Genomic DNA, 24,175 nt, shown 5'->3' with positions numbered 1-24,175 from the left:
GTAAAGAAAAGAGACCTGGGTGTGGAAAGAACGAAGACCAGCTTCTGCCACATCACATTGACTAATCACAGACCAGTATAGGTACTTATATTAAATTGTGCAACCTCATTATTCTTCTTCCAAGCTGTCTTAAAGGATTGCTGGATTTAAATATTAAATATAGAAATGTGTAACAAAAGTCGTAGTTTGTCAGCTACCTCCTTTTAAGACAAACTAAAAAAGGTAAAACTGTATTTAGCTGTCTGAGCTTTGCTTTTTCAATTGGATGATATTATTTTATCAACAGGTGTCCCACAAATTGGTGCAATACTGTAGCTTTCGCAGTCCTGTATATCCTGAAACATTTTCTTACCAGCTGCGTTGTATAGCATTTGTGAAAGAGTGATGATGCCGCCTTCATTGCATAATCGTGGCCGTAAATGCGCACAGCGTACCAGGAAATGAACCTTGCCGGCGTATCGCAGGGGGGTAGGATGATGTGGATGTGGCTGGTTATGTAAAACTATAGGGCACAGTTCGAATGAGCCAGATGGGATGATAGTTGTCATTTTAAAGAGTAACGAGCTTGTTGTCGGCTTTGGGACATGTCGCTACTGCATGACCTTGTGAACTTGTCTGCTGCGTGACCTCAAAAAATGGCTCCCCGAGCACCCCTTCACATCCCTGGGTTTATTTGCACAGGCATTTTCCCAAGCAGGAAGTGACATCAACGGGTCCAAAGTAAAAATATGTCGCAGGACGGGCTGTCTAGGATGTCCAGGACCGGTGTTTGTAAGGGAGGATGCCTCGCACCGGCTCCACAGAGAGTGATGCTCACTGAGGGATGCAGGAGAGCGCCACACAGGCGAGACAGACACCGGAGGCTGAGTGAGTCGCCTGCTGACTGAGTGCTTTATGCCGTCACTTTCATTCATGCAAGTTCAGATATGGTGCCATACTTTGCCCCTGTCTAAAGCCGGTGACGCAGCGCATAACGGGCGATAAGTCTTCACTGTGTGTTGAATTAAGGGATTTTGTCGGTGTCGCTCCTTTGAGAGGAGGGTTGAGATGTGTACCGCGATAGAAGAGGAAAAAAAAAAAAAACCTCTGTTATGAATTCAAGTGGAGGAGAGCAGTGAAATCCGTGCGAGGCTTTCGGTGCGCTTTTGCACATTTTGATACACTAAACTGTGCAGATTGTTAAAAAAACACGACTGACAGCGTTAAAAGTAATAAAAACAAACGGCACATATTAAGTTTAACAAGTTGGACGCGTAGCACATAGCTTTTCAAGCGGCTTCTCAACACATAAATGGCGTCTATTTTTATCCGTCCTGCGTGTGTGTGTATGTCGTCCTCACCAGGGAGGCTCTGACAGACCCTGCCGTGCGTCCAGACTGCAAGTACTGCAGTCACGTGGTGTCTGCTATTATCCAGCCTCGCGTCAGGTACAGCCTACCTACTGTTGTTCTGAAACCGTTTCCGGGATTATATCCCTCCAGTTGAAGACGGGGAAGATATGCTTGGAAGTTGAGAAAAGTAAATTGTAGGGAAAAATTAAAATAACTCATTATTTGTATATTCTCCCTTTCAGTTAGTAACAATTTAAAGCTTTAATATGTTAATATTTAATATTCCCAGGGAAAATCCAAATCCATTCTAACAAACAGACTAACAAATAAAAAATGAACACCAGAAAGCTCACATTACTACGCTTCATAACTTAGTTTTGACAAAATAAAGCCCATAAAGTGCACCTGTACAGATCTACAAGTGCCGATTATTTATTATGTTATGCAGACACAAATTTAAATGTAATAAATTTATTATTATTACTTTTACTGCTCCTGCCAGGTAAAAGTTCATACTGCGAGATGTTATCTACATATTGTACATTTAAAAAAAATGTTCAATATGCATTATATATATAATTCATGCTTCAGCTGTATTAGTCTTATGATTAAGGCACTAAATCAAAATAGATCCTAACCACACTTGTGCATTTTAAAATAATTTATGAACTGCACAGTGGTGCTGCTATTTCATACATTGGGCACTTGTGTGCAGTAGCATCTGAGATTACTGGTGTATATAACTCACACTGCTTTTGCCTGCCTGTCTGGAATGATAGCTTCATTATTCATGGTTGCGTGTAGACAGCAGTGCTTAATCTCTGGCTTGAATGGGACAGCCTGTTACTCTGGAAATAAATGCCTTTGCGTGGTCAGCCTTATCTGGAACACGTTGAGGAATAGAGAGGCACCAAATAACAGGGAGGACTGCTGTGCTGAGCCTCAGGGTGGCAACAGCAGCTAAAAACCCTACCCTACTGTGGCATTTGGGGGCGATTTGAGGCCAGTGGTAATTAGCCAGGCTGGACCCAGGAGCACGGCCATATATTCTCAGTGGTGAAAAGGTCTGGGCAGGGGGTCTATTGGCGTTCGACAGGTGCAGCGGGAGGAAGGCGTCAGGAGTTTAGGCAATCAAAACCAGAGATGAGGCCAAATGACAGCATCATTTGGCTTCTAGGGTCACATGCTCTCACCAAGAGCCTCTTCCTTCCATGATACTGAATATTTGTAGATGTGTGTGCATTTTTGTATGTGTTCAGACTGCATGCGTGTGTGCATGAGATGGTTACTGGTGTGCGACACTGGGGTGGGGAGGTCGGTGGGTCATGTTTTGAGTTGCAGTAATCATCTGTCTCACTTTATCTGGCTCACACTTTCACAAAAAAGATCACTTCTTGTCTAATCACACTTGTGTCCACTAGTATTATACAGCGGTCCCTGAGAAGGTTGGATCGTTTGGCTCTTATAATAGTGGTTTAAAAAAAACAAACAGTTTATGGCTGTTTTGTTATGTTTTGATGCCAAGAGGGTGACTAAGTTGAGGAATAATCTGGAATCCATCTCTACTGTTAGTGGGACACACAACTCATTGTACTGGCTGTTAGAGGGAGGAAAAGCAGTGGTGCTGACCATGCTATGTTTTTTCTTGCTTCCTGGCTGTTCTGCTTGAACTCAATAATCCTGGTTACAGCCATTACAAATCCTGCTGTCTTGACTTGAGACCCCAGACAGGAGACAGGCTCTGCAACTTGGTTTCATTTAGCATTCCTCTGGGCTTTACGGGCAGGTGTTTGACATTACTGGCAGGATATTTATTGGAAACTTTAAAGGCAACTTTTTTGCTTACCTCTCAATTAGGCACAGACACACATACACACACACACACACACACACACACACACACACACACACACACACACACAATGTGTACTGTGGGTGCAAGCAAATAGACAAGGGCACTGACATGCTTTAACACATAAGGGGATGATCCATATAGAACATTCTGAGATTGACAGTATGGATGATTTGCAGAACGTGTTATCACTTCTTTCTCCAGCTCTGTCAAACACTTTTTGGCTTTTAAAGCACACATCAACACCATGCAATCCACCCATGACCCATGACTATCCCTATCTCTCTACATGCAGCCCCTCTCCCCTTCACCCATTATGTCAGGTCAGTCTATGGAGTGGGGTAGAAATAGAGTTGGTGGGAAGATGACATGTGTGGCCAATAATTACCGAAGCTTAGCAAGGCCAGTGGCTGTGATGTGCAATTCTCAAATCAAGGTGCAGCCTGAAGACTCAGCCGGTGCCGCTGCTGCCCTCTGCTACTTGATTGCTGGCAACTGGTTGAGCCATGTCAAGTGGCAGTCAGGGAAATGTGAAATCCCAGATAAAGCACAGAGCCCTAAAAAGCCATGAAGCTCAAGTAATGAGGAAAGTGATGGGGTTTGGGGTTTGGGCATGCTTAGCAGGCAGGCAGGAGCCAATGCTAACGCTTTCAACCTCTCCCTCTTCTTGGTATGTCTGTATGTGAGAAAAAGAGGAGGGGTGAAGATGTTTGTATATTTGGCTTTCCTAATCCTGGATTTAGGAGGATCCACCAAACTTCAACAATGCAGAACTGGTGGGTAGGTCAGCACAGTTCTAGATATACCCAACCTAAATCCTTCCAGGTCATCCTCAGCCATAAATCATGTACCTACAGTACATTCTGCCTATGCTTTCATTTTTCCCAGGGCCAGTTTCTTTAAAAATCAAGTTAAAAATCCCCGTAAAATCCCCCTCTCAAGATCTGCAGAATCATTTCTGATATTAATGGCAACCTGATTTGGAACAATTGTACCAGTTAAACGCATTCCTAGTTTTGTGGAGGCCATTATTCCTGGTTTTTAATCACCCCTTCAGTTTTTATAACCTCTCCAAGCCTCGTGCGGGGCTGAGGGGACCATATGTGGGCACAGAACAGGGGCCTGTATGTATGAAACAGATACAAATCAAATTTCACACTGAAGTGGAAGATAAAACTGAAATTCTAATTAAACCTACTTTTTTTAATATTAAAAATGCTTTCAATAAGGCTAAAGCACAGAAAACTCAAACAATCCTGCAAATGTCAATACTGCTGCTTATACGAGGATCACATTAGCTAAAGCTGTAGAGTTTTAGTGTGTCTAATTATATGCTTGTAATCATTTGTTTGTCTAATTTTACACATATTTCCCTCTTTTGTCAGCATTGTAAACAAACAAGAGGAATAAATGTGGTATTTGAAAACCATTGAAACCATTCTCTAAGCAACTTCATTTTATGCACTTAAAAGTTGAACAATAAATCCTCATTGTTTCTTTAATGGACTTGATTTACCAAAAAACATTTTGGAGGCAAATTTGGTTTCCGCTTGATTTAATTTGTCGATATTTTCTTATGTGTGTGCATGTGAGGGGGGAAATATTTATCCCTTTTAAAAGTGCAAACACTTGCATTTATTTGTCTTTTTTTAATTTATGCAGTGTTTCTGACACATTTCTATCTATTAACCTCCTAGAACATGGCGTCCACATATGTGGACGTCATATTTTAGGTTATTTAGACCAAAATACTAAATCTTGCTGTACAAGGGCCTGATATCCACTTACGAGGACATTATACTGCCTCTGTTCTATTGAAATTTTAAACGAATATCCTCATATGTGGCTCTCATTTTTCTTAAAAACAAAAATCAGATTAAAAAAATCTGGTAATTCTTTGTTTTTACATTCATTGGGTCCCAATCATCCCAAATATCAAAGAGAAATTAAAAATGCATGCCATGAAAGAGTTTCGGGTCTTAGGAGGTTAAGATAATTACAGTTACAATTCTTAATAAAATATCGACAAATTAAATAAATTAGAAACCAAGTGTGTGTCTTGTGTTGTCGAATAATACACAGTATTGAAGTAGTTGTTTTAGGCATATGTTATTTGGAAGTCCAGACGTGCAACACTGCTCCCAGTGTTCACTACAATGATGTAGCGTGAAACCCAATGCAGTGGCTCACTTTGAGCAACAATAGCTTCACAATGTTTGTTAGTATAGCAGAAATTTCATTTGGGGATTTAGGGTTGTTGACAAAACAAATAGCTGCAAGCGGCCGTGGCATAATTGCTGGAATATAGTGAACTCGGTGAGGTCAAGTGCTCGTTTTTTCACGTGCTTGTTCATAATGAGCACTTGACAACATACCACATGCATAAATTGTGGTAAAAAGTAAGACTTCCACCACCCGGGTGTATGAACTTTGGACCTTTGGATCCCCAGATGACTTCCTGACTGCCCCACTGGGGAAACATATTTTTTCCACCCACCATCTCAAATGTTGGGATGTTCTATAAAACTGGGATGTTTTTGGCCATATAAATAAATAATCCAGTCATTTTGCTGATTAAATTAGGTAAAACTGTTGTGGAAAAGTTATTTAAAATATCGAACATCTAGTCACCAAAAATGTCTGTCAGTTTTAGTAGATTTGGATGAGGGCTTGTGGCGCAGTGTGTTAACTGATTTCACATATTTCTTTAAAATATAGAGTCAGATTTTTGAATAGACTGAAGATTGCAGTCTGTCAAACTCACAAATCAGATTTGCAGAATGTATGAGTGAGTTGTTTGATTTTTAAAGTGACATTTAGGGTTTTGGGTTTAGTTTAATATTGTACTAAGCTGTTTTAATCCATCACTGCCTCATGTTATGCATCAGTGGAATTTAGCAAATTGAATTTTGTCAGTATCCGTGGAGCCAGTTATGCAATGCAAACTTTTAAAGACTGTGGTGCCCTCTTGTGAAGTACAATGCACTTTGGTTAGTAAGCTCAGTGAGCCAGGCATTCTTAAATATGTGTTTTGATTTAGAAGTCCATATCTTAAAGCATTAATGATGTATTGTTAATTTTGGGAATTGATTTGTTTTTGACAAAAAAGGCAGAAGCTGAATGAAATGTTGAAATTTCCTAAATATATATAAAATCAAGATAGTAAGCGAATAGGCTGAAAAAAGAAAATATAAAACAGCTGCAACATTAATCACATTTAATGCAGAAGATGAAGACAAATTAATTAAGCAAATCAATTTTCAGCATCAGACTTTGGTTCAACTTAAACTCACACACACAGAAATTATATATGAAAAATCTAATGAAGCCCCGATGCAACAGAGGGCCAGAGAGGGACAAGACCTGAACTGAAATGTGGGACAGAATAGAGCTCGCTGTCTTCCTACTTATATTCATCCCTTCTCCCACCTGTTTCTAGGTCTGCACAGCTGGTGTAATTTGTTACTGAGTTATTGTTCTTTATGATTTCTAAGCTTAGCTTAATCTTTAGTTAATTTAATGCAGCTAGTCTTTAGCCTCTAGGTTTCACAGTATTTGATAAAATGTGTGAAGTCTTGTCTTGCTGATGGTTTACTTATAGTTCACCGAAACACCTGGCTGCTCAGACACCAAATAGACTCACTCCACGCTGTCACGCCTGGCTTGATGGCTAAGATGGAGTCTTATTGCTTGTTTACCCTGCGCTTCATGGCCCCCCGCCAGCAGCTACAGCAATTATCACCTTGGAGGAATGTAGGACTCTCGTGTTAAATACTCTTTGACCCCCCTGTTGGAAGAGGGCAGGGGGTGGCTGCTCCTCCCAGTGGACATCAGGGGGTTGGTGATATAGTCAGTGGGTGCAGGTTTGAGTACAGTGTGTGTATATGTATTTGTAGCGGTGCAGGAGACACAAGAGGTCTCCTTCCTCAAACACATGTGCTTGCAACTCCCAATAGTGTAAACAAGATTTGGGTGGTGTGTTTACAAAGTAAATTAGTTTCTACAGATCTCTATTTCACTTAAAAAACATAGAAGGTGGTCTTGGAGCAGAGGGTTATCCAGGGGCAACTATTAGATTTCACCTTCAAGCTGAAGTCCATTATGTTAAAACAAATACTGCAACTTTTTGTTTCATGACTAGTAAATTAGCCCAACCACAATCACAATTTTACAAGGAACTGTAGTGCACTGTAAAAAGTGGCTTTTAATGCACATCTGTGTAAGAGAAAGTGCGAGGAAAAACTAGATCGCGGAGGGTGTCTAGACATGAGAGTTGTATTATATATGATGCTCTTTGCTCTAGAAGGCAATTCCATTTGAACATATGACATGTTTAGGGACAGGAATGTAGCCAGACACACATACCTTTCTTCCTCTTCCATCTTTCTGTGGCCCATATCAAATGACTTTATGAGTGCGAAGAAAATAGTATTGCATGTGCTGTAGGGAGTAAAGATACCATGGAAATCAATTGTGTATGGAATCACTATTTTCTGACCATGATTGATGCTTTGAGCTAATGCATTTTTATCTTCACTTTTACAGGCTCTGTATCATGGCTGTCTGCTTAAAGGGATGCTGTCTGCTATCCAGTTATGGCTGAGGTAAGAAAACAACATATTGTGAGTATGCCTAGTGCTCTCTCTGCTTTAGATGACAGTGCTGACATAGTATCAGCATAGTTTCTTGTGTGATATATTGCTGAAGGTACAGTGTTGGTGTTGTAATTGCTTCAAAGTCAGCACAGTAAGTGAGCATCTTCTTGAAATGGCTGGCTAATTTTGACCTCAGTTACCCCGAGACCAGCAACTGTGCTCTGTCCTGTCTAGTCTGCGTTAAGCTGTGCATTGATTAACCCCTCCTTGAAGGCAGCCACCCTTAAAAAGCAAGGGCCTTTACACGTTGTGACAAACCAAAGTATCCCCGCAGTGTCATCAGATCACTTCGCCACTTTCAATTAGCGATCATCTTTTGCCACATACTGGTAGGGCAGAAGTGCTCTGTTGAGCCAGATGAGCAGCTCAGTCCTGTCCCAAAGGTCCAAAGCTCTTATAATTTATTCATGCATGCACAGGCAGACAAAACAAAACACACCCATCCTGTAGCAGGACAAACAGCTGCCAGCTAGAAGAGAGTGTAGCAGAGTTAGGGTGGGTTAAGGTGCAGAAAGCAGAGGCCATTGTAACTACACAAGGCACAATCAGCACATCATCTGCACTTACTTGTCAGGAGTTAAACTTCTCCGTGTTGTCATGGCAACATACTTTACTCTGCCACAGGGGATGTTCTTCCCTATTTCAAATTGGACTGTAACGTTGGAGTTGGTTAAAGGGAAGCACTTCACTGTACTCAGACATAGATTTCTTTGAAGATGAGGACTATGGTGTACTTGATGAAATGTTTTGATCTTGATTTGTATGGTAATGAATCTGGTGTTATATATGCATGCGTTTTGCTTTCTTTTGTTTTTTTATGTGGAGCCTTTAACCTTCAGACATTATTGTGTTGTTCGTCTTAGCCTCGTTTCAACAACAACTGCAGCAGTTGCAGGGTTTCTTTTTTTGTCTTATTTGTGCTGGGCCACCCTAATCAGTAGTGTGGTTGTAAGCAAGCTCCTCTCGCTTTGCAGACTTCTGCTTCCCTCAGCACGCTCACTGCTGCAGCACTCATCCACGAGCAACACACTCATTCACACGCGCTTTCGCATGACTACACTAATGCACAAACAGGACTTTGGCCTCGGTTGGCTCACGCACACTCGGTTACTCACTCAGGAATTATCGTCGTAGTAAAACCAGAGAAGAAGAGTGAGAGAGACATCAAGACAGAAAGCGGGACTGAGACCGGGGAAACGGAGGGAGGGAGAGGGACAGTGATTGCTCAAACAGAAGCATTTTATCCCCAAGCGGTTTTTAAATGCTGCCGCGTCCGTGACCCCCAGTCATGGCACACCATTGTTCCCTCCAGTAGACGTTGTGGCCACAAACTTTTTTTTACATGTATTTTTCCACCAACAAGAGTAACATTTGAGAATTGTTATTTGTGCTGCAGGTGTTCAGTGTCAGTGTTTTTGTCTTTAAGTGTCTGGTTAAAGGTTGTACTGCTCAGCAGCTTACTCATAGTGTGTTTTGAAGGATGTGACAGACGTGTTCTGGAGTGTGTTGTTCTGCTGTTCTCACATTTTTCTCTCTCTGTCAGTTCCTCACTTACTCTGGCTGTGTGTTTGTGTGTGTGTGTGTGTTCCTTCTCTGGTCCGCTGCTTTGGCACAAAAAGAAATACTGGGCCGCCCCATTCTTTGTTCTGCTTCCTGTAGGAAACTAGCAGCAAATTGTGGCTCAATGAGGCGTTGCTGTTTTGTGTGGTCTGATAAAGTGCAAACGAAACCGTCTGGGCTACACTGGCCTGCTGCAGTGCTTTCCATTGTAGATTGGACTATGAATGTAGGTCTGTGTGATGGTTGGTTAGTGTTGAACATTAGGTGATGTAGGGGAGGGGGGGGGGGGGGGGTCTAGGGTCCATTCACGCAGTTTTAAGATGTCACCCAGTGTTTGGAGCTGCTGTCCACTGTGTTTAATTGTGACGATGGGTCATTAGAACTCTGCTTAAGACTAGAAAGAGTCTGATGACTTGCTCGCTTTCAAGGGTTTCAAAATCCAAATATTGTAGAGTTCTCATATAAAGTCAGCATGACACACTTGTCAAAGTGATCAGAGCAGGGCATATGTGTGTGGGTGTGTTGATGTGAGTGTGGGAAGTATCCCAGTTTTTACTTCAATGCATTCATCCAACACCTGCAGTAAGTACTTAGCTTAGAAATGTAAGGGGTGACTCACAGAATATGAAATAATTTCATGAAGAGTTTGTAGTCCTAGATTTTGAGCAAAGTAAAGCTGGAAGCAAACAAACTACTTCAACATCATCTTAATAGTTTATTTGATCAACCATTTAAACGTTTCCAAGGAGTGAAGTACAGAAATATTTTTAAATATAGTGTACCTTTCAAAGAAAGGTTTTGTACATTGCAGAAGTGCGCAAGTCTACTTAATGTTTCTGTTATGATACTTATCACAGCAAAGGGTGAATTTCAGTCCACTGGAATAAAGTTAAGTGAAAATTTAATACATTTTTCCAGCAGTTTGAAAATCACACAGTTCATAGGGGTGCCAGATTTTACTTCTCAGGTTTGTTTCATGACTTCATGTAGCATACTTTATTCCAACACCACAAAGATGCACATGGGACAAAATACGGTTAGGATCCACAGATCAAGTTCTTTGAATCAAGTAAAACAAACACACGTCTTGGGAGACAGACAAAGAAGGAGGGTCTTGGGTGTGCCATGGCCCTTGTCTAAAGTGGTTATGGGGCCCACATGGGCATTCTGCTCTCCAGAGGCTGTTGGGGTAATTATCTGCCAGGGTGCACGTGTGGGAGTGTGTGTCAGATTGAGTGTGGGTTCTGAGCTCATGTGTGCAAGTTGTTTGCAAGCATCCTGGTCTCGTGTTTTGGTGCGTCTCCCTTAAATAGGATGAAATGCATCGACCCTACATACCTTTAACGCTTGTGCAATCTATTCACATATAGACCCTTTATGCTCTGCTCATCTTTTCCTTACCCCCGAGAATTCAGAAGGAGGATCTGGAAGTCTCAGAGGACGAGTGTGGCTGGGGTAAGAGGGTGAGGAGCCATCTTTGACAAGGGGCATGGGGCCCAACGGCACAAAGCCCCATTCCCTGCTCCTCCATGTGGAAAATGGCAGGAGAGCAAGAGGAGGAGGGGAAGGAGGCAAAAAAAAGTGGAGCAAAGAGGAGGAGGGAGGGACAATTAGTGAGATCTGTTAATCACCAGGGCAACACTCATTTAATTGACATGTGAAATTTGGATTCGTCTAACAAGTCGATGAGCAGTACAACAATGTACCGGTCGTCTGAGATCTGCTGGTGGAAGTCAGAGAGGGGAAGCAACTACTGAGACCTGAGGCCAAGGTCTTTGTTAGAAGTAGCAGTGTTGTTGGGTGGGAAGACTCTCCACAAGGAGATTATTACCCATTATGTGTTTGACCTCTTTAGATTTCTTCCCAGCTGCTCTTAGCTGGGACTAACACAGACCAGAGACACAGCGACACAGCAAAGGTTTTCTGTGTGTCTTTGTATGTTTTTGTCTTTAGCATAAATCTGAGTGTGTAAACAAAAACGTTTTTAATATCACAATAAACCTGACCAGGATCATTGTAATAACTTGGAACAGGGAAATCACAAAAGGAGGTGGGCAGAGGAAAAAAACATGAAGTCTTTACACAGTTTATACAGAAATCAATAAGCTATTCAAGGTCATCAGAAAGAAGCACCACTGTCAAGCAGCTGCTACACTGAAAGCACACTAAGGGCCTTTCTCAAACCACCCCCCAATCCCTCTCCCCACACACTTCTATTCTGTTTCTACGTGGAGTGTGACATCCCAAACCAATTAGTCTTAAGTAGGAGTGGATAATCAAATCAAATCAACAAATCAGCATTGATGCTGAGTTGCCAATCATGTGCAGTGATTCATTTGTGTTTGCTATAGAAGCTCTGTAAGTTCTATGCACCTATTTTTTGGGGGGCAAAACGTTCAAACAAAGATATCTAATTATGCACACTTCAAGTTTTCTCGTCTAGAAAAAAGTGAGTGTAGTCCTTTGATTTGCAGAGATCTTTGCAAAAATATTAGGCATGTTCTATCCAAGTTAAAAATTAGTTAAAAATTTACTCATATTTTCAAGTAAAACTAAAAAAGCCAGACCTGCAGCCCTAGTTTATTTATGCCGTTTAGCCAGAAGCAGTACAAATATCACCGAGTTTCAGTGGACCATTTTTCTACAACCCGAAGCAATATGTACGCATATTTTCTGCTGGATTTCTGTGAAATTTGGCAGTTGGGTCTTAATATTTAAAACTTTATTTACCTGCCAAACTTTTATTTAGTCAAAACTGTAATTTTACCATCTTATAATTTACAGTTGCACACCAACAGAAAGGTTTAAGTTTTAGTGTGAAGCTGGCCATTCCTTTTGGAGGTTTTGTACATCATAAACTTTTTTCATAGTTCTGATAACTTTTGGAGGAAGTTCCACTTTCTCTTTTTTATGCGTCCACACTACAGGAACTGGAGAGTATTGTAGATCTTAGAACCTTGGTTTAGTTGTGTTTTTCTTTTTGGCTCCTGCTGTGGGGTGTGGTGTTGTCTCAGTACAGGAGGAACTTTGCAGTATACAATAGTTGGTTGAACACATCTCTGCAGCACCAGAAACTTCTCTAAGATGAAAAAAGGACTTCTTAAAATTGGGGAAAACAATAGGTTTGTATGCAGCAGCTCTTTAGGTTAGCTTTAAAAAATGAAAAAACAAAAAACAAAAACACAAACAAAACTTTAACCAATCATGGTTGGAGTTTGTTGAGCTTATATGGGATGGGTTGAATATCATGTTCTTTTATCGAATCAAAGTAAACTAGAGATATTTTTAATAGCCTTTCTCATTTACTAGGCATCCAAAAGTGCAGAGTACAATACAGTGAAGAAATTGTAGTCGAATATAAAGAAAAAGACAGTAAAGAAAATAGTTTCTAACTGCAGACTGGCTTTTACATCACTTCAGAGTTCCTGTTGGCACTATGAATGACCTTTATGATGACCTGCTAAAGTATGTAATATGTAATTAATAAATAGCAGTTAATCAATTAATCAACAAAAGCAATTTATCAGTTTTTTATTGATCCATCCATCCACTTATCTTCCACTTATTCAATTTAAAGTTGCAGGGGGTGCTGCAGTGTATCCCAGCTGTCATAGGGCAAGAGGCAGGGCATGCCCCGGGCTAATACAGAGAGACAAATTTTTGCAAACTCCAGCTTTTTCTCATGAAGCATTTTGATGCCCCCTACAGCAGCTCTCACAAATGAGTTGGAAAGGACTTGGTCTGAGTTCACTCGTTCTACAACAGCGTGATTAAGTGTAGCATCAGGGTGATGTGGGAAGTCTAAACTCACGAGTGGAAAATGTTAGGAAAAAGCTAAACACTGTTTACACACTTTGACAAAATACATGACATGAAAAGAGGCTGAAGTGAAGTTTATTCAGATTAGAGATTGAGTGTTGAACAGCCTGATCTCACCTGTTTTGTATTAGTTGCAGCCATAAGACACTCAAGCTGCCACCAGATAGTTTAAAAAATACATAAAGCCAAAATTGAAATAAAATTGTGTCTGTTGTAAATTCCTGTTGTTTTGTGCTTAAGTGTAATAGATACTGCCTCTGTCCAAAGTAGCTTTCCCAGCCTGGATAGAGCTGACTGACCTTTGCCGTCTGCATTAAACCACTGGTGCACTCATAACACTACACAAAACACAACATCTTAGAGAAATGATTCTCCTGACTTTCTTTTTCCTTCTTGTTTTTTAATTAATAGACCATTTTCAGATATTGTGTTTGTTATATTGCTGACTTCAAATAACAACATTTTGTCATTCGGAATTTATTTATTCAAGATTTTAAAGCAATTAGAAAGACATGTCCTAAATATACTTATTGGACAGGCACTTTATTAAAGTTTTATGAACTAACTGGGCACTTACCTCCTTCAGCTAATCTTGGCGAAGTGTAGATAAGTAGCATTTGTTGTTAGTCTAATCAGTTGTGTCTCAATGTCGGAGATTAAAAATGAAATAGTGTCAGAAATGTATGCATCTCACTTACTTTAAAAATGCCCATGAATGCATTGTGCAGCTGGATGTTGTTAAAGGCATGTGATAAACTCTGAGGAAGGACTTACATGAATAGCTGGAAGCAACAAACGCATGCCAGCTTCTGTTCAAGTTTTGTCAAAACACAGATTATAGTCACAGATGCTTGGTGTAAACACTTTATCATAAATGTGTATTTTTTTGTAAACATTTCAATTTATAATGGATAGGGAATATTTGTGCAAAGTTAATGAGAAAACACTTGAAAGATGAAACCTGTTTGGTAGTTTTGGGGAGGTCTGTGTGGACCTTTAGCAATGTGAGAAAATACTTGACCTGTTCAACAGTGAAATGCCTGTTTAACGCATATAAAACTGTTTTTATGAATAAAGACATGGCTCCGAGCCTCTTATAGCCATGGGAATAATTGAGTAGTGGTAGACCATGAGACAGATCCTGAAAGAGGGTGTCCCATGTGTTTGGCAGCACTGTTTTTTTCTCATGTTATTGCTGTTTCTCCAAAACAATTAGTGAACTGAACCACTCACAAAGACACACGAAAGATACGCTCAGTCATCTTGCAAACACTGATCCCTCAGTGTGATGGCATGCATTCGGACTTGTTCCATGCTGAAAGTGGTACAGATATGTGAGGAGTCGTGGCCGAGTAAGATTACCACTGTGACTTTAGAGAAGAAGTAATCAGGGTGCACATTCAGACAGAAGACTGACATGTTCAGGTACCGTCAGATTAATGGAAAGAAGTGCATGTCTAAAAGGGGCTTATGCAAGCAGATTCATTGTCCAGGGTGACTTTGTAGGAATGGCAGAGAGTCAAAAGAGACTCAGGATACTTCCAAGTCTTTCAGCCAGAGTGTAATCCTCTTCCTTTATCTCTCTGGCTGATCTGGGCCAAAGCGCTGTGTGTGAGAATGATTCAGTGACTGCCTGCTTTTCTGTAGCTCTGTCACGTTTCCTCTCACGCACTGTTCTCTAATTCTCACTTGTATGTCTGTTATTGTGTCACTCTCTTGCCCAGTGACCAGCACTATTTCAGTGTTCACCTCATCTATGTTTTGTGTGTGCCACTGATGCTGCTCCCTTTTCATGTTAGAAGATTTTCTCTTACACACATCAATGCCACCTTGCTCTGCGTACCAGACAGGCAACTTGGATAACTTCCAGGAATCACAGCTGGATTGGTGTGTGTGTCCATTGTAGATATGTTTGTGGGTTTCTGGGGGGGGTCTGCATCTGGGACATCGGATTGGTGCACTGGCATGGGAGCCAGGCCGATTGGCTAGATGTACAGAGACTAACGTGCAGGTTTTTGTGTGTTGTGTAGCTTTGCCACCCAGAGTATTGGCCAATAGCTCTACATATTGGATGAATTACAGATTAGAGCCACTGCACGTAGACATGTGTATATGTATGTGTGTGTGTGTGTGTGTGTGTGTGTGAGTTTGTGTCTGCACTGTCTACACAGCTCATCTATGCAAGAGCACTTTTATCCTCTGTGAACAAATCTGCACTGTCTCCGCTCACTGAAGTGATCATAAAAAGCATTTTCCTCCCTGAGACTAATCATTAATTATTAATGGCAGATTTGGCTCAGCATCCCGGATCAATGCATTAGCCATCCATTGTTGAGGCTGCTTTGGCATTTATATTTTTGCTTTTACGTTTTCAAACCATCAAAATTTGAGAGTTTATTGAGAATTGCTTATGATAATATAGTAGGCGGTTAGTATATACGTTGTTGTAGAGTTTTGTGGGATCATCATGCTCAAACTGAACTGGGAAAAAGAGGAAAATCAGGTGAGTAAAGATACTCTGAGGCCGTTTTTACTTTTAGTCAGCTTGGAATGTATGCAAGTTAATCTGGTCAGTCTGGCTTGAACCTATATTTTATGGTTGTGTTGGGCAGCGAGTTTGGGCTTTGAGGGAGGGGCCAAAGCCACAGCTGTAAGGCAAAGCTGCTGTGCTGGATTTATAACACAAGACAAAATGAGCACATCATTGCAAAACAGAATTATGCATAATAATTACTTTATCTTGATTAAAATAATATTTGATTAATTACTTTCACCAAATGAATTTTCATTTTATCTCCAGAGCCACCAAAGAAACTTAACATCAGTTTGAATTAGTGCCTTTTCACCTGCTATGTGGATGACTACATTGCTGCATAAAGATTAGTGGGAAACAAGTTTGTCTTTAACCTTGATATTGGGACAAAGACTTTTTTGGGTACAAAGAATATGTGGGAACAGCTTTGACAAACTCATCATCACCTTTCATAACCTTAAGAAAGGAAGAAAAATGGAAAAGTAAGAATAGAACACATAGAGGGAGAAAGAAAGGAGATTTGAAGAGTGCTGAAAACAGTAGCTTACTTGTCTCTGTGACAGTCTTGCCTATTAGAGGTCCTAACTCTGTCATTACCCCTGTCAGCGTCACTGTAATTGATGCAAGTGCTGTGCTACAACACTAAGGCTTACCACGCGTGAGTTATCCGCACATGCATTAAAAAAAATAAACAAAATGCCACCATACACGCACACATACTGCCCATACGGACACGCAGAAACAGAATAACAGACACACATACATATTCACACACAAAAAAACAGTCGCACCATCAGCATGGCTGCACATGCCACGCAGTAGCTGCTTATTGAAAACATGGCAGCACTGTCAACCCCAGATGGCTCTCCTCTACCCACCTGTCAAAAAAATGACAGTAAAATTCACCTGGCTGGTATCTCAGTCTTCTTCAGCTTAGCTTAAACCAGCCATCTGGCTCAGCAGCTCTGCTTACCTCCCTCTCTCTCTCTTCACTAACTCTCCCTCTCTCTTGGTCTTTTTAAAGCATGTCAGCAGTTACCCAGCACAGCGGTCTTAGTAAGGCTGCTAACGTAGCTAAGTGTCCCTCTGCCTCTTATTCACTTGGTGCTCTGTGTATGTGTGTGTATGTGTGTGTGTGTATGTGTGTGTGCTTCACAGATGGCAATGGGAGGGGAGGGAGAATTGGAGGGGGTGATGGAGAGAGCTGTCTGAGGCTCCGGCAGCTCTCAGGCAAGGCGGTCTGTCTGCGGGCATCTGCACTGGCAACCCCCCATGCCTCCCCCATTTTCCCATCCACCGTCACCACGGCCACCTCACCATCCAGTGCCACAATTTGGCACCAACCCACGGTGGAGAGCAGTTGCTGAAGGATGATTCCCCTTGACCTCAGATGTGTTACTTCACCACAAAACTTCTCCGTTTGCCCCAGTGGACAATTATTTTGATAAATGATATGGCTGAATGATGTATTGTGGTTACATTGGGGGAAGAACATACTGTGGGGAGAGAGAGGCTAAAAGTTGCTTAGGCAGAGAGTGTGTGCGTGCGGGCGCGTGTGGGTGTGCACATCTGCATGCGTGTATGGATGCATAGATTCGTATGTGCTGTGCTGTATCTGTATTGTAGAGTTTAAATGCAGCAGTTGTAGCAGTGCATCACAATAAAGAATGGTTGACCTTTTCATCCAGAGGTCACATCTGCACACAAGGTAAAAACTCATATAATGCAGAGTGGAGTTGTTCATTTTCATTTTAGATTTCGAAGAAAGCAACTTTTGGTTCTGACAGGATTTCTGAATACATTAAAATATACTGAAGCCCACTAGCAAACATGCAGCCACAGATACAATATTTCCTGCAGAGATAGCCTTTGAAGAATTCAGTTTTGACTGGCTTAGACACTGCGACAGCACAGAGTAGGGGCTGACACATCTGTTCCTGAGAAATTCATGGAGGTTTGGGCACTGTAGGTGTTGGTATGCACTGATTAGCACAAGGCTGTCTTTACCCAACCACCGGGTTTCCTACTGGGCTTCCATAAACTGTTTACTAAGGAGTCTGTTGCCATGGTTTTCAGCCATGTTCCAATCAGTCTTTTTTGACCACTCAGCTTTATTTATTCCTCTAAAAATCCATGCCTTCTGTATCAACCAACTGTTGTAGCCTTCAAACCAATTGTTCTAAATTATGTATATACCGAATTTCATTTATCTGCAGAATAACAGGCTTGGATGATGATTTGAGCCTGATTGAGCGAGCAATGGAGAGAGAGCCTTTACAAGCTGACACCATTGGCTCAGGGGTGGTTTTGAAACAGAGGCTTTGATGAAAGAAAGATATAACTATGATAATAACCTAACAACAGAATGTCCTTAATGCTTGTGCGTGCTGGATTTCTAGTTAGAAACACATGCAAGCCATATTTTTTGATCTCCCTTGAACAGGAATTTTCAGTCATCTTACCCTAATGTCCCCCCTGGGCAATATGTGATAAAAGTGAGATAATATACCATTTTTTAAAAAAACAACTAAAGTAGTATTTTCCCTGGCCCCGGGTGTGCTTTCTCTTTCATTCTTTTAGCCACTCAATCCACCCCGTTTTTGTGACTTTCTTCCTCCTTTCCCTGATTTAATAAACAGCAATACCCAGTAGAAAAAACTCTTTTATAGATCTGTCAAAGCTAAAGTATCATAAAGCAGCTCCTGTTACTCATGTCACACTTGAAAAGCTGAGAGATGCTTATTAAGATTAGAGGTTCGTCCTCCTATACGATATGGGCTGCATCTTCAGTGTTTAACATTCTTGTAATCTGTTTATTTAGACTCTTTGCACCTCTCGTGACAGGAAGCCACACCCCTTAATTGGATTACAGCTGATTAAATGTTACACACATGTAGGGTCAACAGACAATATAGCCTAGATGTCTTCCACAAGTAGCAAAGTTACAATTTGAGTTTATTTAATTTAAAACGTTTTAAACAAGCTATGATTATTCAAACCTTCACTCAAATTTTTGCTGTAATAGCTTCTGCCAACGAGGATAAATATGCATATCTCATGTTCTCTCTACCTTATGAACATATTCATATGAAGTCTGGTGATCAGTTTAGTTTTCTTCTGGTGAACAACAGTCAGTGTGCAGGTTTATGTCATGTTAGACATCACTGTGTTACAGACTCAAGTAATTTTGCTCAAAGAATCCAGCAATCACTGCAGCTGGTTTACTGCCATCAAGAAATACTTACAGTAAGAACTTGTTTATAATGCCATAATTTAGTGTTTTTATATTTCTCTTTACATATGGATTGAAAAAAACTCCCCATAAGCAACTCAGTAATTTGTGAGCTTTAGAGATTGTTAGGCAAGTATGTAGCTCTATCTCCATAGTTGAAGTGCAGACATGAGTGTGACTTGGAATTTAATGGATTTAAAAAAACAACAACAACCTTTACATGAATTCACATAATTTCAGTCTTCTTGATCTCACCCCTGCCTCGCAGTTGCCAGTGTTGGGGTGACACAAGGTGACGTGTTACTGTTTGCAGAGTGTGAAGACTGGGCAATTAATTGACACCAAAAGGGAACCATTAGTGAAGTGCAAGCTTGAAATTCCAGCTTGGTGTTTGATGGCAGTTCAGAGGAGGAGAACTCAGAAGATAAACAAACTAGGAATTTAAATTGCATCATGTAAATGCAATGCATTAAGACATGATGTTCATTCGTCTCTGAGGAATGTTTATTTTGATGACTGTATTTATCTCCTGGATGAGAGCAGCTGTCGAAGGTTTCTTGTATATGCTGTGCCGCCAGCTGTTGGACTTCTTTGACCTACTGTTTGTGTTGCATTTGGGCCTTCAACATTTGTAAGGTTGAGTGTGTGTATAATTAATCCTGTAATGCAGGTCATAATGAAACGCAATTTATGCTTACATTCGACGTTTTCTTTCTACGGATGCATCTGCTCTCACTTGCTCTCTGTTGCTTTCAAATAATGCACAACTGTCAGTTTTCAGTCTGTCAGTTAGTTAGCTAACTCATGTTTACTTCTTCTAATCTTACATCTTGTGGAAATAAAACTGAAAATTCACAGGAAAGATGTGTAACCTTGTAACAGACAGTTGTCACCTGTTAATTGCCAGCGGCATCAACTGATTGCTCTTTGTTCTCCAAAAGACCCATATAGGGTGTACTCTCAAGGGAATGACAGCAAACCCACCCAGAGCTCAGAGCTGAGACTGAACAACACTAAAAGAGCATTGAAGAGACAGAGGTGTCACACAAAACTAATGCCGAGTGGGTAGTGGACCATAGAGCAGACCACAACAATCTCCCGGGACAAGAACCAGTCAACATCACAAAGAAAGACATTTAATTTCAGTCTCATGAATGAAAAGCTGGACATGATCAGGAGCTGACTGATTCATGCCCACTGGCTGAAGAACCTAACAAAACGTCATGAGTACCTGGCACCACAAATACAGTGCCATGAAAGAATGTTTGCCCTTTTTTGATTTCTTAGGGTTTTTTTTTTGCACATTTATCAGACTTATAAATTTCATATCACCAAACAAATTTTAGTATTCAATTTTAATATTAAATAAACATAAGATGATGATTTAATTTATTAAGGGGGAAAACAACTATCCAAACCTACCTGGCCCTGTCTCATTAAATTATGAATCAGCTGTGATTAACCACATTTTTTGGAAAGCTTCATTCAGTTTCACAAGCATGATTATTTCCAGACATGTAATCTCTTAAGAAGCTGTCTAACATCCTCTATTGTTGTTTTGATTGTGTCCCATACGAATGACTTTGGGAATTTCTGCCATGTTGCTATAAATACCCCAAGCACATTGAAGTGGTACTGAATTGTAATAGAAAACAATAGAGTTGAGTTGAATCAACTTGAGTTGGTACTAGTGGAAAAGACACTTTAGACATTCTAGCAACCAAGGTGAGTTGACACATGAGTCAATGCATTAGCACTGCTCAAAACAGCATAGGAAATAACACCAGACGGTCAAAATACCAGCTACTCTTTGATAGAGCTTTACACCCCAGTGTAACACTAACACTAGAGAGACCAACCTGACCACCACCTTGGTTGTTTACAAGAAAGCCAGTACCCCATACATGGATACTGGAGTGCTGAGCACTGTGGAAGAGTAATAGTGTGCTAATGACATTCATCAGGAAATCAGTGGGACTGTGGACACTGCACAATTGCACAAGTGACCATCATGTGCAGAATATACCAAGAGGATGCATTGTCCCTAGTGCTGCTCTGCATAGGCCTTAACCTCCTAAGCTAGACCACTGCAAAGTGTGGATAGGAATATAGATTCTAGAGTGGAGTAACAATTAGTCATCTCCTGTATGGTAACATAAAGCAAGACGTAGATGCTGGTGGTATATTGACCACCACAATCCAACTCACCAGCTTCTATATTGGGATGTAATTTGGACTGGATACGTGTGGCCAAATGGTTGCAAGGAAAGAGAATGCCTATAATGCGGTCAAACAAATCTATTCTATCCTGGCAAAGAGAAACTGCCAGTTGTAGTCAATCATGATCACTAACAAGAAGCTATTAGGCCTTGGCCTAATCAAATTAAAACATACTGTGGAACCTTCAGCACTATTATTAAAAGACTTATTTGAGCGTATGTATACTTTTAATCCTATGTGGATTAGAAAAAAAAATCCAAAATGATTTCAAACTTGTGCATCCAGTTTTTTAAAGTCATTAAAGATGACTGTACAATCATCCTGCCCTGAAAAAAATGATTTCAAAGAAATCATTAAACTGCCCAAAGTTTCCATGGCCTTCATGCCCATGATGAGTGTCTGTAAACTTTTGAACACAGCTGTACATATCTGCTCATGTGGTTTTCCAAACGTTTTAACACACATGTGTGTATATGTGTAAAAAGGTTTTCACACAAAGCCTTTGAAAGACTCAGGAGAGTTATTTTCTTTTATAAGCCTCTCGAGCTTTTTATTCCACAGCTTTTTCTGTATATTGTTCCTGTGTGTAATGACGCGTGTGTGCACTGCCTTACCTATCAGAGCTGAGGCTGAGATCCATCAAGGGAAATGTTATAATTAACAATGCTGAGACACCTATCTTTGGCAATATCTCCTCACCTTCCAGCATTTTCAACTCCAAAGAATTTACTCAACAGGGACAGCACATTACACACTTAGGGTTATGTCTGTTCACTGCTACAAGAAATATACTGAACAGTAATCTAGACAGGAGGCGTTTTGGTGCAAATAAGACAGCAGAGGGAGAGGAATGCAATAAGACAGGTTGCAACAAAGGGGAAATACTCAAAGCTGCTGATGATATCTTTTGCTCCCAGAGCTTAGTTTCACTGACTAAATTTTGAAGTTGTATGTATATGAAAAAAAATCTGACATTTAATGATTACAGTGTTTAAAAGATGATATTATTATAATATGTTCCTGTTAATTTAAATATCTATGGGTTTGGTATCATTGGTCAGTCAGTTTGAAATGGCCCATCTTTAAAATACATTTACCAGTGCTCTGTGAAACTGTAGTGGGACTTTTAAAAATTGGAAACTGATTAAATAAATAAATAGCTCTCAGTTTTTCAAGAGTAAAAATGTATGTAGAATGTTTTTCTTTTCAGTCCATCTCCCAAAAATGCATAGAGTACACCCTTACAATAGCAAACAGATTTAGAAGAAATGCTGCCTCATATTTTTTGTCTGTCGGTTTACAACGTTTTGTGTGAATGTGTCTAAAACATTTTAACAACATGAATATAACTGCCTGTGTCAAGCAAAGTGCCATTAATAGCTCATATGGTTACCTTTAAGAATTTGAAGGTCGTTGTTAGGGTTTAGCAAAGATCATAGCCCTGGATGATTCCTGAAGAAGTGAACAGTAAATTGAAATGTGAGACAGGGCTCATTAATGTCATTTTACTTTGTAAATGTGACAAATATTTTCTGCCAATATTTTACCCCATAATCAAAGCAGCAAGTACATTTACTTAGTAATCTGAAAATATGATGCAACGATACAGTAAATATAACTTCAAGACATAATTGTCCCACGGCTCAATCTCTATAATAGCTGAGCAAATTTCAGTGGAATGAATTTATTTTTGAAAAAAGCTGCAGAGAAACTTTCCAGTTAAGGCATTTTCAAACACGCACTACAGCTCTTAATTTTTTTTTGGACATTACAGAATTCACTCTCCCAATTTGGTGACCTATTTATGTCACTGCTGCTGCCCTGCTTCACACTCTGCAGTTTTATACCCTTCACCACCCTAACATCCACCTAGCTTGAGAGGCTGTTTAGTCAGCAGATGCCAAACACTTACTTCATTATGCTGCTGTAATAAATCACATAACTTTCACAAGTGTCCTGTTGTGCGCTGCATGTGTGGTAAGAGCAATATCCCTACCTGATTCTCCCGACATTGTTCAGAGTTCATGTGTGAAAATAGCTATTGTGAATATGCATTCTTTTAAAGATTCGTGCCAGTCGATCAATTGGCCATCTTGGTTTAAAGTTGCTGAATTTAGACAAAAACAGCATTTTCTGTTCAGCCACAGTGATCGTGTTGAGCATGTCACATGTGGACATCTTTAGATTGTCTGACATGAACATAAACATATTGAATACTGACCTAAACAGCAGTGCTCAACAGCTTCAATTAGACCAAGGTTGGTGGCAGCAGTTGGGCCCCTGCTTGTAGTGGCTGATGTTCTGTCAGTGTTGGGGGATGCCGGGCTGAATCCTGCTGGGTCTTTTGTCACACCTGCTAACTGAGTGATCCTAGTGACCTTGTCCTTGCTGCCTGGTAACAAGTCAGCAGGAGCTGGTGTTGGTGGCCTCCGCTTTAAGTCGTAACTTGGAGTCTGTCTCCATGATGGGTGGGGTATTGTGATGAAAATTATGATGAGATGAGTGGTGGATATATTGGGTATATCATAATTAGGATGCAAGTTCAATAGCAGTTTAGTGTCTTAGCACCGATGCTCTTAATGTTTTTGCCTTGTAAAGCTCAATGATTGAAATTGCTGCCTTTTATGAGTTACTCAATAAAAGCAACTATGTACTGGTGTGTGACTGTATGAAGATGTGGGTGGATATATGGGGAGAGATGGCAGGGAGAACTAAAAGGTTTAATGGACCTTCAGGATTTAATTTCTTTACTTTTTTTTTTTTTGGCTTCATATATAAGATGGAAGGACTTAGGGACAGTTAGACAGTTCTGAAATTAGTATGCTGCAAACATATGAGAATAACATTTGACAGATGCTCACAGGGTGACATCATGCCCCATCTTTTGATTTTTCATTAAGTATGCTATAACAGCTGCACTTGTACATTGCACTCATTGGCAACAGTCGAAGCATGCCAAGTCTTCAAAAAAAA

The 24,175-nt window shown here is 40.5% G+C and overlaps 1 long non-coding RNA gene across 1 annotated transcript; it reads left to right on the top strand.

The window, feature by feature from the left end:
* The first annotated feature begins 529 nt into the window (after positions 1-529).
* Positions 530-24,175, top strand: LOC120723890. Its single transcript, XR_005693829.1, has 2 exons — positions 530-867; positions 7,729-24,175. It is a non-coding gene; the product is annotated as an uncharacterized LOC120723890 (long non-coding RNA).

Source organism: Simochromis diagramma, unplaced genomic scaffold (assembly GCF_900408965.1).
Source record: "Simochromis diagramma unplaced genomic scaffold, fSimDia1.1 OVJJ01000685.1, whole genome shotgun sequence".
Classification (NCBI taxonomy): Eukaryota; Metazoa; Chordata; class Actinopteri; order Cichliformes; family Cichlidae; genus Simochromis; species Simochromis diagramma.
This window is presented reverse-complemented; position numbering and strand designations above follow the sequence as displayed.